Source organism: Hevea brasiliensis, chromosome 14 (genome assembly GCF_030052815.1).
Source record: "Hevea brasiliensis isolate MT/VB/25A 57/8 chromosome 14, ASM3005281v1, whole genome shotgun sequence".
Classification (NCBI taxonomy): Eukaryota; Viridiplantae; Streptophyta; class Magnoliopsida; order Malpighiales; family Euphorbiaceae; genus Hevea; species Hevea brasiliensis.
The window spans coordinates 84,953,281-84,964,369 of record NC_079506.1 but is presented as its reverse complement, the minus strand read 5'-3'; positions in this window follow the sequence as shown (position 1 = coordinate 84,964,369).

The window sequence follows — 11,089 nt, the reverse complement described above, 5'->3', positions numbered from 1 at the left end:
ATGTGGTCCATTTAAGGAAATGGCTAGAGGCGGTTTTCATTACTTTATTACCTTTACTGATGATAAATCAAGGTTTGGGTATTTGTATTTGATGAAATACAAACATGAATCATTTGAAAAGTTCAAAGAATTTAAATCTGAAGTAGAAAATCAAACAGGAAAGAGTATTAAAGCTCTTTGATCAGATCGTGGAGGTGAATATTTGAGTACTAAATTTGATGAATACTTGAGAGAGCACAGCATTGTTTCCTAGCTAACTCCTCCAGGAACACCACAGCTGAATGGTGTATCTGAAAGGAGAAATCGTACCCTATTGGATATGGTACGTAGTATGATGAGCTATACTGATATGCCAATCTCTTGTTAGGGATTTGCATTAGAATCAGCTCTGTATATTCTGAATAGGATTCCGTCAAAATCAGTTTCTTCCATACCTTATGAGATATGGCATGGAAGAAAATCAAGTCTTAAGCATGTTAAGATTTGGGGTTATCCAGCTTATATCAAAAAGCTGAATACTGATAAATTGGAAACCAGATCAGAAAAGGGTCGATTTGTTAGATATCCAAAAGATAGTTTTGGATATTATTTTTATTTGCCTACTTCACAAAAGGTTGTGATAAGTAGAGATGCCACATTTCTTGAACAACAGTTTATTCAAGAAGGAGGTAAAGGAAGGCAAATAGAGTTAGAATTGGAGAATTCTGACTAACCAATAGATCAGATGGCTATAGATCCATCTAGTCAACCTACACCCGTTGATGAAACATCTACAGCTGTTCCTCATAGAACAACCAAGGTATCTCATCCACCAGTGAGATACGGTTTCCTTCATGAAGAAGAACAAGAGTTGTCTACTCATGAAGAAGTAGATCATGGAAATGATCCACTTGCCTATGAAGAAGCTATATCAGATATAGAATCTTCAAAATGGATTGATGCTATGAAATTCGAGATTGATTCCATGTATAAGAATCAAGTTTGGGATCTTGTTGACCCACCTGAAGGTATTGTACCTATAGGGAACAAATGGGTTTTCAAGAAGAAAATTGGTTCTGATGGAAAGGTAGAGATCTATAAGGCAAGGGTAGTAGCGAAAGGGTTTCGCCAAAGGCAAGGAATCGACTATGAGGAGACTTTCTCGCCTGTTGCCATGCTTAAATCAATTACGATTCTATTAGCAATAGCTGCATACTATGATTATGAGATTTGACAGATGGATGTCAAAACAGCTTTTCTCAATGGATACATTGAAGAAAACATTTTCATGGAACAACCTAGAGGTTTTGAATCCCAAGATGGGTCCAAGGTATGCAAGCTAAAGCGATCCATTTATGGGTTAAAACAAGCTTCGAGGAGTTAGAACATCCGTTTTGATAAAGCCATTAAGTCATTTGGTTTTACCAAAAATGAGGATGAGCCATGTGTATATAAGAAAGTTAGTGACAGTGCTATTACTTTCCTTCTCTTACATGTGGATGACATACTGTTGATGGGTAATGACACAGGTATGTTGACAACTGTAAAGGTATGGTTGTCACATACATTCTCCATGAAAGACGTAGGGGAGGCAACCTATATTCTTGGGATTCGCATCTATAGAGATAGAGCAAAAAGAATAATTGGTTTATCCCAAAGTCTATACTTGGAAAAGGTGTTAAAGAGGTTTAACATGCTTGATTCCAAGAGAGGATTGTTGCTAGTGAGACATGGTATCTACCTTTCTAAAGAGATGTCTCCTAAGACACCTAAAGAAAGAGATAAAATGGCCAGGATTCTATATGCTTCGGCTATTGGAAGTTTGATGCATGCAATGTTGTGTACTAGGCCGGATATCGCATATGCTGTTAGTTTGACTAGTAGGTATCAATCCAATCTAGGTTTGGAACACTGGATAGCTGTCAAGAATATCTTTAAGTACTTGAGAAGAACTAAGGATTTATTCTTAATTTATGGAGGTGGAGACTTGCAATTGGATGGTTATACTGATTCTGATTTCCAATCAGATATCGATGATAGAAAGTCTACCTCTGGATATGTGTTCATTTGTAATGGAGGTGCAGTTAGTTGGAAGAGTTCCAAACAGAGTACGACTGCAGATTCCACTACCGATGCTGAGTATATTACTGCATCAAATGCTGCAAAAGAAGTTGTTTAGATATAAGGAATCCCGGTCTCACTAGAAATCCAAACACATACAAAGGCCCTACCATATTATCAGAGAGATAGTTGGGCAAGGCGATATAGCCATGCAGAAAATAGCATCAGCTGAAAATCCAGCTGATCCATTCACTAAGCCCATGTCACAGACTCAGCTAGACCGACATCTTAAGAAGATGGGTCTAAGATATTGTAATGAATGGCTCTAGTGCAAGTGGGAGATTGTTAGTAGTATGCCTTAGAGCATATCATTTAGTATGTATCTTATACATATTTTATTAATAAAAAGCATTTTCACTTTTCCGTTTACATAATATATTTATGTGTAATAGAAAAGGTCCATTGATATTTTGTTAGAAATTTTATTCTTAAGTTGTTAAGAATATGAGTGACAGTATTTCTAGTACAAAGTATCATAAATAGGTTCACAATCGAGGATACTTCACAATAAGGACATGACTCATCCAGAAAGATTGTATTCATGTTTGTTCCCAAGTTATTTATATGAGATATAAATAAGATGGAATGGTGAGTCTCATGCCATATAACAAACATGATAGGCACTTATACATGATAAGTAAGCCAAACCAGTGACATTTATGAAAAGCATATGGAGTATACTATTGTTAATGCATTGTCATAAATCATATCAATGCATATAATCTTTAGACCTGAGATAGTATAGTTATCTTGTATATAGGTGGTTTGAGTTTGATACTGCTTTTATACTTGTGCTGTGTATGGGTATATGGGCATGTGTTGGCTCTTACTAGTTATATATGGAGATAGGTGTTGATCAAGATGGAATCTGTTCCTCTAAGTAAATAGAGATAAAATCCTATGTTCATTTAATTGTTCTTGATGTTTCAAGTTCCTGGCCAAGACAGATAGATTTAATCGGAAAAAAGTTTCTAATGAGAAAATCTTTTTAATCAAGAACTGGAATTAAAAGAGAACATAATATTCATAGCAAATGGGGTTTGACATAAACCATGACTCCAGCTTGAATTGGAATTTTGTAACAGAGAGATTCTAGTGCATGGTAACATATGATTATAGGTTCATTTAAGGTAAATCTTATTACTGATTGGGTGGCCATGGCATGCTATGCTAGGTGTTAACCATGGTCTATGAGGTGCATAAAATGATTTAGAGAAATCATTTATAGTAAGAAAGAGTTCTGATGATATTAAGAGTTGATATCATGTCTCATTGCCAATTAGTGATGAGCCTAGTAAGTCACACACATACACAAGTAATCACCAAATTAAATATAATTTAATTAATTAATTAAAGAGTTTAATTGATTAATTAAATAGGTTTGGTTTGCAATTAGATTGCAAAGTCTCTAGCATGATTTGAAACCAAATCTAGGTTATTGGATGTATAGTATAAGTTAAATTTATATTTAAAGTGTTTAAATATAAATTTAATTAATGAGAAATTAATTAATAGAGATTAATTAATTAATTTATATTTAATATAAATTGATTAGAAGAAGAGAAATAATTATTTTGGATTGAGAACTCAAAATTAAGACACAGGAGCATTTTGGTCATTTCACAGGTTGACATGTTGCACTATGAGATGGTGACACATGGCATGACACATAAGCTTGCCAAATGTCTTTTAATCATGTAAGATAATTAAAATTAAGATTAAATATAGGTTTGATACTTGGCACAATGTGATTTGGTCAATTAAACCTAGAGCCAATCAGAAGGTGACATGTGGCAAGGGTTTTAAGTGGTGACCTAGCTATATAAGTGTAAGGATGAAAGAACAAAACACAACCAGCTGCTGCCTCCCTTTGTGCTGCCACCCTTGAGGCTGCCATTCTCTCTTCTTCTTCATCTCTCATTAATTCCAAGATATTAGCAAACAATCTCTTGAATTAAAAATACTAGAAATTGTTTCTAGTGTTCTGTTTATATCTCTAATCTCTCAAAAGGCAAAAACTTGATTTTCTAATTCATAGAAAAAGTTTTAGAAGCTGTTTAAGGGCTGCCATAAGTGATCTTGGTGTGGACAAGCTAGAGGGACAACATTTGGTGTCCTAAAGATGCATCCCAAAGGTGCCAAATACACTGCAGTGCATCAAGAGGTTAGTGTACTTGTTCTTGATCTAATCTAGGGTTCTAAAATTAATCTGATTAATTCTAAAATCTTAAATGGCAAATACAGATCCAAAAAACATATTAAAAGAGTTTTAATATGTTGTTTATCATTGAAATCAAATAGATAAAAATAAATCTTGCATGATGCATGTGACCCTAGGTGAAAATTTTTGAATTCAATGATATAAATTTGTGTTTTTCATGCTTCTGCTCCTTCACCTCTTACCACATCCTTTAAATTGAGTGTCAAACAGTCTCCTTGTAGTGAGTAAGAGAAAGAAGACATGTAAAGAATCCCTCATGCATCTGCAGTAGGGAGTTTGATGTATGCTATGATTTGCACTAGGCTAGATATAACTCATGCAGTTGGTGCAGTTAGTAGATTTCTGTCTAATCCAGGAAAGGAGCTTTGGAATGCAATAAAGTGGATATTAAGATATCACCATGGTACTTCTAGTTTAAAATAGTGTTTTAGATCTGACAAACCTATTCTCATTGATTATACAGATTCTGATTTGGCAGGTGATATTGATTCGAGAAAGTCTATTTCTGGGTATTTGATCACCTTTGCAGGGAGACCTATGGCATGGCAATCCAGATTGCAAAAATGTATTGCATTGTCTACTACAAAAGCTGAGTTTATTGCAGCTATTGAAGCTTGCCAAGAGCTGCTTTGGATGAAGAAATTTGTGAATGAGCTTGGATTCACATAAAAGAGGTATGTACTATTTTATGACAGTCAAAGTGCTATTCATCTTGGTAAGAATCCTACTTTTCATGGTAGATCTAAACATATTGATACAGGTATCATTGGATTCAAGATGTTTTTGGACTCCAAAGTGCTTGAGCTTGACAAAATACACATCGATGATAATGGTTTTGATATGTTTACAAAAGTTCTACCAAGAATGAAATTTGAGACATGCCATTTGATTGCTAGTTTGGTAAATTCCTCGACATAGTCAGGAGGGGGAGAATTGTTGGGCTGGGTCCCTCCTATGTGGAGAGCCCATTTTGTTGAAATCCACAATCATTTTGGCCCATTATATATATATATATATATATATATATATATATATATATATATATATATATATATATATATATATATATATATATATATATATATATATATCTGTTAACACTTTTGATTGTCCAAAGACATTAGAAAGGTAGATATATATATATCTGTTAACACTTTTGATTGTCCAAAGACATTAGAAAGGTAGAAAGAAACAGAGAAGTATTCTGCAGAATTTTCTGTAAAAATTTTCATGGTGGACAGCTCACATTTCTCGGATTCCTGAGGAATGCCATTCTTATATTTTTCCCCTTCTCAATATGTAAGATTGACATCATCACTAAAATAGATATATATCCTAGGCTTAGAAATGTTATGATTATGTAGGGGTGTGCAGTTTTCGGTTTTAACCGAAAAACCGAACCGAACCGATTAATTCGGTTCAATCGGTTCGGTTTTAAAATTTAATCGGTTCGGTTTATAATTTTGATAATTTCGGTTAATCGGTTCGGTTCGGTTATTTTCATAAAAAAATCAAAAAAATCGAACCGAACCGAAATTATTAATATATAGGAAATAAAAAAAAATCGAATCGAACCGAATCGAACCGAATCGAACCGAACCGAAATCAAAGAAAACCGAACCGAACCTAAAGATTTTTGAGTTTTGATTTCCAATTTTTTTTGTTTTTATGTTTTTATTATTTAGATTTAATGTTAAAAATATGAAATTTTATAAATTTCGGTTTGATCGGTTTAAAACCGAACCGAACCAAAATTTATCGGTTTGATTCGGTTCGATTTTCTCTTATCAATCGGTTCGGTTCGGTTTTTAAAATTTTTTATTTTCGGTTTTCGGTTTTTTCGGTTCGGTTCGGTTCGGAACCGAACCGACCGTTTGCACACCCCTATGATTATGTGCAATCTGTTTTGATTAATTAAAATACTAAAGTTAGAAATTGCACATTTTAAGTATTTTAAGAAGTTCAAGGATAATTAATACAATAAAAAGTTCAAGGATTTAACTATATATTTAAATAAATCTGGAAATATTATGTATAATAATATTTGAAATAATTGATAGAAAAATCTATCTAGCAGCGAACCTTGACCGACATCAATGGTATCGTGCTTGGTCTCTTTCCGTTGAAGAAGAATAATTTTCTTTCTTTTTTATTTATGTGTTGGTAATATCAACATTTATAATTAAAAAGACAAGTAATATTTAATAGTACTAAAGTCATCTTTAAAACTGTAAAGTTTTAAATTCCAATCAAAATCAATGATAAAAATATTGCTAGTAATGACTTGATATCCATCTAATTAAATACTTGTGAAAATAAATGTCATAAAAATTAAATTCCACTTTTATGCGTAAAGAATGGTGTAGAATATGATGAGGAATGGAGTTATTATTCAAATTAGAAATTGATTGATATGTCTAATAATCAAAGAAAAAGCCAAGTCAAGCTTGAGAATCCATCTAATTATATGCTTGTGAAAATAAATGTCATAAAAATTAAATTCCGCTTATTATGCGTAAAAAATGGTGTAGAATATAGTGAAGATTAGAGTTAAGTCATCATTCAAATTAGAAGTGGATTGATATGCGTAATAATCAAACTAAAGCAAAGTCAAACTTGAGAATCCATCCAATTGAATGATTGTGGAAATAAAGGACACATAAATTAAATTCCACTTATTATGCGTAAAGAATGGTGCAGAATATGATGAAAAATATAGTTTTTTTTTTCTTTGTTTTTTATAAGCAAGAAATTTTATTAAATGAAATGAAGCCCAGGAAAAATTTAGTTTACATCATCTAGCTAAGCCCCGATTAGCAGACCTCCCCAATACGCCTTACCTAAAACAATGCTAAGTGAAAAAAAACCTGGTAAACATGGTATTCTTGGAGCAAGACAACTAACAGTCCAAAAACAAAAATGATAACAAGTGTACATAGAATAAGGAACCACAACGCAAAGCTACAACAAGAGTCACAGTAAAGCAATTACCCAGGATTAGGGCTGAGCAGATTTCGGTTCAAACTGAAAAATTGAACCGAATTGAGTCAATTCGATTCAATCGGTTCAGTTTTAAAATTTAATCGGTTTGGTTCGATTTTACATTATAAAAATTTTAGTTATTTCGGTTCGGTTCCGTTTTGAAGAGAAAAAATTAATTAAACTGAACCGAACCGAATAGTAATTTATATGTTCAAATCGAACTAAATCGATTTTTGAATTGATTTATTTTTATGGGAAATTTATGAATTATATTTAATTTTATATATATTAATTGTTTAATTTCATTGATTAATGGTTATTAGGTTCAAACCAAAGTCAAAATTAGACCAAATAACTTTAAAATCAAGTCTAAATTAAAAAATCAATCAAAAATCAAAACCGATCAGTTTAAACTGAATCAAACCAAAATAAAGTGGTTCGATTCAATTCAGTTTTTACCTATTTTGGTTCGATTCGATCTAAAATATATAATTCGATTTTTATAATTTAATTCGGTTTGATTCGGTTCGGTTCAGTTTGAACCGAATGCTCACCCCTACTCGGGATGCACAGCCATCAGACCAAAATGAGAGATACCATAGCATGTAGTCCTCGACCAGTGTCAACTATAGAACCGCTATAAACTCACAGTTGCGGCTAAGTCATCATTCAAATTAGAAGTTGATTGATATGTCTAAAAATTAAAGATAAGCGAAGTAAGAAAATGTGTTTAACTTATATGCACCAAAGAATTTAGTATACCATTGCCACACACGAACAAAACCTTATTATGTTATTAATCATAGTATTAGCAGCTCTATTCTGATGGAGATACTCCTCCATTTAAAAGTAGGTACATTTTAATTTTAATTAAGATAATTGAAATTTGAATGTCTTTTATCATTATATGAAAAAAAAATAAAATCTCATATATATATTTTAATTATAATTTGAGATTACAAACCAATATTTTCATTGTATGACCTAATAAATTCAACGAAGTTAATCTTGTCGGTAAGGAGCTTCATTATTCTTCATCAATTAAATACTTAAAATACTGGTTTATGACCCGTATGGTGAAAGTTATTTAATAGTTGAAAGTTATTTAATAGAACGGGCTATCTCTTGCCTTATGGTCCACCAAATATTATATAGTCTTCAGACCTCCTACGAATAATTATAAAATAAATAAATAAAACTAATCACTACTTTGTGACATGTTACATAACTGGTTAGGGGCTATTTTGCGTCATGGAACACTTGAACTTTAGCTCGATGTTAGTTGGATGGTGAGGACATTTTCTCTTTCAGCAACTTTGTCAAGATCTCACTTCAGTTGGTCCAAGGGATATCTTTCATATATATCATAATTTATGAAAGAAAAAATATATACTTGGGTTTTTCATTAATTTATCATTATTTTTAATTAATTAAGAAAATTAAGTGCTCTGATTTATGTCTTGAAGATTACAGAATTAATGATATATCAATCTACAAATTATGAGGTGATATCTATATGGAGTAAAATGTTATGATTATGTGCAATCCATTTTGATTAATTAAAATACTAAAGTTTGAAAGTGCACATTTATGTATTTTAGGAAGTTCAAGGATAATTAATACAAAATTAATACAATAAAAAGTTGTACTAAGGAGGCCTGATGACTGGGGTTTAGATGAGCAAAATATGCAAAATTTTTCCTAGCTTTTTTATTAATAATATATATGTTTATAAAAAAAATTTCAAGGATTTAACTATATATTTAAATAAATCTAGAAATATTATGTATGATAACATTTGAAATAACTGATAGAATAATCTATTTAACAGTGAACCTTGAATGACGTTAATGGCATTGTGCTTGGTCTCTTTACATTGGAGGAAAATAATTTTTTTTTTTTTTATGTGTTAGTAATATCAACATTTATAATTAAAAAGACAAGTAATGCTTAGCTTAATAGTACTAAACTCGTCTCTAAAACTATAAGTTTTAAGTTTCAACCAAAATTAATTGTAAAAAAGAAAAATACTAGTAGTGACTTGAGAATCCATCTAACTAAATGCTTATGGAAATAAATGTCATGAAAATTAAATTCCACTTGTTATGTTTAAAAAATAGTGTAGAAAATGGTGAAGAATAGAGTTGAGTCATCATTCAAATTAGAAATTGATTGATATTGTCTAATAATCAAAGAAAAAGTAAGTCAAACTTGACAATCCATCTAATTATATACTTGTGGAAATAAATGTCATAAAATTAAATTCCACTTGTTTTGCCTAAAGAATGGTGTAGAATATGGTGAATAATAGACTTAAGTCATCATTCAAATTAGAAGTGGATTGATATGTCTAACAAGTAAATCGAAGTCAAACTTGAGAATCCATCCAATTAAATGCTTGTAGAAATAAAGGTCATAGAAATTAAATTTCACTTGTTATGCATAAAAAATGGTGCAGAATATGATGACTTAAGTCATCATACTAATTAGAAATTGATTGATATGCCTAATAATCAAAGAAAAGCAAAGCCAAAAAATGTGTTTAATTTTAATTTATATGTACCAATAAGAATTTGGTATACCATTGCCACATACGAACAAAGACTTATTATGTTATTAATCACAGTCTTAGTGGCTCTATTCTGATGGAGATACTCCTCTAATTAAAAGTAGGTATATTTTAATTGTAATTAAGATATTTGAAATTTGAATGTCATTTGTCATTACATAATTTGAGATTACAAACCATTATTTTCATTTTATAATCTAATAAATTCAACGAAGATAATCTAGTCGCTAAGGAGCTTCATTATTCTTTATCAATTAGGATTTTGACTCAGCTGGAGAATGCTTCATTAATTCTTTTTTTTTCTTCAGACATAAATAATTAGTAGTTAGTAGGGTGTGTATCCAGGACTCCAAAGAGAGTTCATGGCTTATCACATAGCAATTAGCAATCTAATTCACTGTTTTTTTCCCCCACCACTTAATGGGTTGTGTAGTTTTCAACCCAAAACAACCCACCCAAGAAATGGTGTGGAAAGTTGGCCTAATGGGTATGTGTATCAATGAATTTTTTTAAAATTTTTTATTTGAATAGGTGTACATATCAAATGACAAGGTATTTAAATTTAATATTAAAATTTTATAATTGAAAATGACAAGTCAAGTCATTGCTTTAATCTCTAAAATGGACAAGGGAAAATAGAGTGTTGAAGCCTTTAAAACCCATGCCTTCATCTTCGCAGCCATACTTGTCTTCATAGAAATAGTCGACTATGGAAAGTGAAACCCCATGGAACGTGACACTCCCAAACATTATCTTCAAAATAAGTCTTCTTGACTTGACTGAAACCTTCTTTGAAGCTTGAATTGAGATAGCTGTCGCCTTTGAACAATGAACTAGATAAGGTCATTAACTACCGGCCTTGGCGTTCACGCCTATGCTTGGATTGAAATGGATCAAACTATTTCTAGATGTAAAGTCTCCTCCATATTTGGAAGAGCAAGATTGGAAGCTGACGAATAGATATTATTTTTTAATAGCAGATTCAGATTTTAGCTTAGCGAATCCTTATCGCATGCTTATGCATCCATTTATTGATTAGAAGTGCATGTACAGCTAAATAAGTTCAAAATTAAGTTTTGAGTCGAATAAAAACTGAACTTTTTATGTAAGGTAAAATAATTCTCAACTAATAAAACATTATTATTTTAATAATAAAATATAATTTTTAGTTTTTAAATATTAAAACTTATTTATTATTTTTAATTAAAGCAAAATTT